General features: G+C 38.0%; 1 pseudogene; it reads right to left on the reverse strand.

The window, feature by feature from the left end:
- Positions 1-3,990: 3,990 nt before the first annotated feature.
- Positions 3,991-5,322, reverse strand: LOC148916384 (uncharacterized; annotated as a pseudogene).
- Positions 5,323-6,000: the final 678 nt, after the last annotated feature.

The following is a 6,000-nucleotide window of genomic DNA, read 5'->3' on the forward strand; positions in this document are numbered from 1 at the left end:
AGCAACAATATGAATGCATACATATACGTAGATATCAATTTTATTTATTTTATTTTATAAAAAAACCTAATCAATCATATACTAATTGGCATTAAATTTGATTAATCTATTGGAAAATAAATTCAATAATAATAATTTTAAAAAAAATAAGCAAAGGTAATTCAAACCTAATAGCACGCCATATTGTAATTAGGGGGTATTTTATGATCCAAAAAATACATGATCCGACATAAATGTGTCAAGGTTGTTAAGAAAACTTGCTTTGTTGCATACATGGACTTAGCCAAGTTGGTTAGAGCGGATGTGCTCCCCATTTTGTATTCGAGTTCAAAACCCACTCTCCGTAGTTTAAATTAAATTAAAATAGAATATCACTTGAATAAATAAATAAACTTGCTTTGTTGGATCCTAGTCAACAAACTTAAACCACGAAAGCTAAATATTGTTGCAGGCGAGACAAAATAAGTTTGAACAGGGAAAATAAATTTGTTTATTTTATTTATTTCAATGTCTGGTGAGATTGGACAGAAAAAAAAAAAACCTTTAAAATTTGTAGCATTTGTATTCTCCAGACAATTTAATTAAACTTTTATTACAAAAATATTCACAAAAATATGTTAAACATGTACAAACCAAACAGATATGTTTCATTTTAACCATTAGATCCATTTCGGTTGATTCAATCAAATGGCTAATAACCATTTTTGGGTTTACACAAATCCAGCTGGTCTGCCAAACACTTAACTTGCTTAATTCATTGATAGCATGCGACAGTAGCCTGAAGCTACCCCAAACCCTAGCTTAAAACGTAAGCTACACTCAAACTCTTCCAATACCAATCCCATTTGGAAACCGACACCACTCAGTATATATTCTTGCCCTTACTCTCATTTCTTCCAAATTCTCAGTCGGTCTCTGTAGAAAACCTACCTTCTTTCATTATCAAATCCCATAATATTTCGATTGATCATACCTATATATACCATGAATCCTGCAAGTCTCGTCAAAGAAAACCTCATGTTTTTCGTCAAGAAGTTATGCAAATCACACTCTAAGAAGCATGGAGTAGCTCCGAAGGGTTATATACCCGTGTACGTCGAAGGAAAGAGATACAAAGTTCCTCTGAAGTATCTCTCGCGTCCAGCTTTCCAAAAACTCCTCGAGAAGTCCCAAACCAATGTGTTGGATCCAAAGATTGAAGGGCCTCTTGTGCTTCGATGTACAGCCGACGACTTCCATAAGTCGCTGGAGAACTTCAAGGAGTATTAGAGATTGCATGCACTGCCTTCGTTGATTCTTATTAGTATTATTGACTTTTGATTCGTATCCCACGATTAGCACACTTGTACTCTTGATTATTTGTTCATTCTTTGGTTCTTTAGGGCACGCTGGTCACAGGTTTATGGTTTCTTAGGAAATGGCTGTTCGTACCTGAAATCCAAAGTAGTTTTCTTAAATGAGTTTCTATTGTATTTGATTTTTGGAATATTTTTGACGATTTTATACTGCAAGTTTTGTGTAGCTTGTATTTGTTAGTGTATAAATTAGTGAACTGATTGGTAGTTTGCTTTGTGGGTTGGGCCTCAGCTCATAGGCTGAGTTATAAATATTTGAATTGTCTCAGTTGGTTAAGTCTCATAGGGCTTGGCAATGGACAAGTGTCCTAATCTAAGGGTATGTAGTGGATGGTTGAGATTGAGTTTAGAATTGTGTCTATCTCTCTCTCTTCTCCAACAGTTTTGTACTGTGTGCATGAGTGAGCTCATATGCTTAGATCCAGAGTGCTCAATATACAACAGAAAATATAGAAGTAAAGATTCTCTGATCATTCCTGTGATTCTCTTCCATACTTGCTAGATTTGATTTCTCTAACATGGCCTTAGAGCCAGGTTCGGTTTGAATTTCTGGGCATCGTGTTGGTTAGGGTGGGCTCAGATTCACAGCAAAAGCTCATTGCAGTGATCCCAGTTCATATCGGCGATCGAGTCTAACATGGCTGGATCTGGAGGAGGAGAACTCAGAGCGCCAATCTTCAATGGCGAGAATTTTGATTTATGGAAATCAAAATGAAGACCATTTTCCGTTCGCACGAGCTGTGGGATCTTGTGGAAAATGGGTACAAAACTTCGGTGAAGAAGGAGGAGGAACTCACAGAGGCGGAGAGGAAGTTGATGCCTGAGCATGTGGTTAAGGATGCTAGAGCACTGGGCATCATCCAAGGTGCTGTTTCAGACCAGATTTTTCCGAGAATGGCAACCCAGGAAAATGTAAAGGCTACGTGGGACATTCTGAAACAAGAATTTGTTGGTGATAAGCAAGTAAAGATCTGTGAAACTTCAAGGTCTTAGGCGTGAGCACTGGGCATCATCCAAGGTGCTGTTTCAGACCAGATTTTTCCGAGAATGGCAACCCAGGAAAATGTAAAGGCTACGTGGGACATTCTGAAACAAGAATTTGTTGGTGATAAGCAAGTAAAGATTTGTGAAACTTCAAGGTCTTAGGCATGATTTTGAATATACTCGAATGAATGATAATGAATCTCTTTCTGGATATATTACTAAAGGAGAAGGTCTAAAAGAGAAAGTTAGAGAAGTGCCACATGTCATTAGGAAAATGGAGAAGTTCCAAAAGAGAAGGTTAGAAGAGAAGATTGCTAGCATTCCTCATTTTTTAATTTTTATTGAGAATTAAGATTTGTGGGACAATTTGATGCCTAGCTATCTAAAGGCCTACAATGATTGAAATGCATTTGTAGCCATCCAGTGACGGACCTACAGAGGCGCAAAGAGGTGCACATGCACCTCCTCTTGTAGGAAAAAAGGCATGGAGGTGCTAGATTTGCTCCTCAGAGCTAGCGCCAAAGGTTTTAAAGCATTATGTAAGGGGTTTGGAAATCGCCTCAAGGAGCCAATCGTTTGGCAAGTTACACATACTAGCATGGTCCAAGGTGATGTGAGGTGCACGATGTGTTGCAGAGGTGCCTCTAATGGAAGCTGAGGCGATGGTTCACGAAGGAAGAAGATAACTCTATACCTTAATTTTCTTTTTCACAAACGACGTCATCCTTTAGTTTTGTTTAATGAAACACAGGTTTCATTGAAGTTTTTTAAAAGTCAAACTCTACCGTTTTTGTTGAAATAAAATTCCTTTTCCTGCCAAAACTCTAACAAAATTAATAAATAAACAATAAATGAATAAAAACCTTACCTACAGCCCCACTAGTTAAAAATGAAATGTTGAGTCTTGACCAATCTGTTAAAACCAAACACTACTACATTTTATCATTTGCGCGATGAAGAGCATTTCGTCGCGCAAAGTTATTTTTAGTCGCGCAAATTTCAGCGTGACAGAAAATCCACGCGACGATTAACCTTCATTGCACAAAAGGTTTAGGGATGACACAATTGTCCATCTCACAAACCTTTGCGCAACAAAAGCATGTTCGTTGCGAGTACACGACGAGACGGATTATATTCGTTGCGCAGTTCGTGTCGCAACTATTTGTGCGACGATTTGTATTCGTCAAGCAATTCGTGTCTCCAACATTTGCGCGACGATTCTTGTTGCGTGATGAAATTGTCGTCGTCGCGCATTTCTTTTTCGTGAGACGATAGTCTTCGTCGCGCAAGAATAAAATATATTTATTTAAAATTTAGTTTTACGTTTTTTTATTTTGTAAAAAGTGAATTTGCGCCATGAAAAGAGTTTCATCGCGCAAAAATATAATAAATTATTTAAATTTAATTTTACGTTTTTTTTTATTTTGTAAAAAAGAAAATAAATTTGGTTTTTTTTTGGTAATAAAATGAAATTGCAATAAAAAAATGTAATGAAGAGAAAAAAAATTATATAAAATAATATAAATGTATAGTACAAGAGAAATGTTTAAAACATAATTATGAAAGTAAAAAACTAATCAAACAATGTTCCAAAATCTACTTGGTCGTCAGGCAGATCTTGCTCGCAGTCTAGACATTGTCCACAGGCAGGTCAGTGGCCATGCTCGGGTTGGACGGGCTCGAGGTCGACGAGGATCAATATGCGGGGTGGAATGCGAATCGCACAAGGGACTCTAGAAGCACGACATCGACCAAGCTCGGCCACCTTTGCTGTCAAAGCAGTCTCATTGTTTGACTGCGATGAACGGGGTCTAGGTTCCCTCCGCCGAGCATTCACCATCTCTTGACAATATGTCCCTGGCCTCCTCCCGAGAGTTTGATCCAACGTTTTCGTCAAGATCTGAAACCCAGCATCTTGTTGAGGATCCACAGAATCGAGCGGAGTATTAAGAGGAAGTTGGGAGGCGGACTCCTGAAGAACCAACTAGCTCCTCTCCACCATCATCGTCTGTTTAACATAATATAAAATATAAATTAAAATATTCATATAATAACCCTGAAACTTGAATGTGTAAGATAATAATTAAAATTAAAGCATACTTACATGAGGGGACTCGGCCAATTCATTCCCAAGTCAAACATAAATGTCGCCAAAGACGTCGATCTCCAGAAATTTGGACCCCCCTTGAATTGAACAAGAGAAGAAAAATGTTAGTACGAAAAAAAAAATATTAATGACATATTAAAAATTGAATATAGAATTATTTTATTATTACCCGCCGCCATGCTTCCATCCTATATGAGAAGGGCCTAGAACTTGAATGGTGGAGAATAGTCTTCTTGTTCCTATTGCCCTTGACTTTGGCTTTATTCTGTTATACAAAAAATAAACGTATTAGTTCAAATCGAAATGAAATATAAAAATTAAATAAATATTAGTAAGAAATATGTAATAATTTTGAAATTAATATTAAAAAATATCACATAATCGGGCTCTTGAAAATGACCGTAGAGCCACGGCCAACTATCCTTCCGCCCCTCGAGCTCATTCGGATAACCCTCCTGAAGAGCGACTTGCGAATCATCAAATGCCTGAAAATGGTGGTGCAAATCGCTATTCCATTGCTTGTACCTCTTAGCAAAGAGTCTGTTGACGTATGCCAAAGACTTATCATCGAGGTCCTCTAAGTTGTAGTTCGTCTGCAATAAATTAATTACATACATTAAGTAATAGAAATATATAAAGTTTGAAGGAAAATGAAATAAAAGGTAGGATACATACTGATAACTATTCGCGCACCTCCGTCTTGATCTCGTCAGGCATGACCTTCCAAGACTTCCATTGCATCGGGCAATGGGTCCGAACGACGTGACCAATGTCGTGGGCCAATGAGCTATGCAACTCAGCCGTTGGTGCAGCCCGATGCCGCTCGTCGTATCTGAAGTTGATACCACTGTTGGTCACTCGAGTGACCTTCGCCGTCTTCAAGCCGTCGGCCCTGGTGTTCTTCTTGACTGCAAAGAAATTTGAAATTAACGTTAAATAAATAACAAATGCAACTATAAAATACCAAAAAAAAAAACAACAACAAATGGAGTTGAAGGAAATATGTACTGGATGTGACCCCGACGCACTTTTGATGGCGTCTGTCGATGTGGTGTTGGTGGTCTTTGGTGGGCGATGACGATGCCTAGTGCTAACAGGTTGCGCCACTGATAACGCTAATGGCGTCGGTGGAGGCGAACTCTGTGAAGTCATCTTTGCCCTACGACTTCTAATAAGGTTTGACATCTGCACAATTTCATTAATACACATACAAATTAATCCAATTTACGAAGATATAATTCTAAGCACATACAATTTCATTAAGAATCTTAACTGATTAATTAAAAGCATATCTTGACCTAGGGTTTGTGATTTCGGAGTATCCGAGACTCTGATCTACGATCCGTCGAATCCTACACGATCCTAGAAATACAAGGTACAACATACGTGAGTTTGAGTTCGATCCAACAGTCTGAACATATCAAACCCGGAAATCGCACAATAGGCGAAATTTGTTCGAGACTCAAACGGTAACCAAATTGAAATCCGAGTATATCTATATGCTTATGACAACTAGGGAAATGTACTTTGGGACACAATGCCCCACTTGCTCAT

This window comes from Prunus mume, linkage group LG6, assembly GCF_029339155.1.
Source record: "Prunus mume cultivar Tortuosa linkage group LG6, ASM2933915v1, whole genome shotgun sequence".
In the NCBI taxonomy this organism is placed as follows: Eukaryota; Viridiplantae; Streptophyta; class Magnoliopsida; order Rosales; family Rosaceae; genus Prunus; species Prunus mume.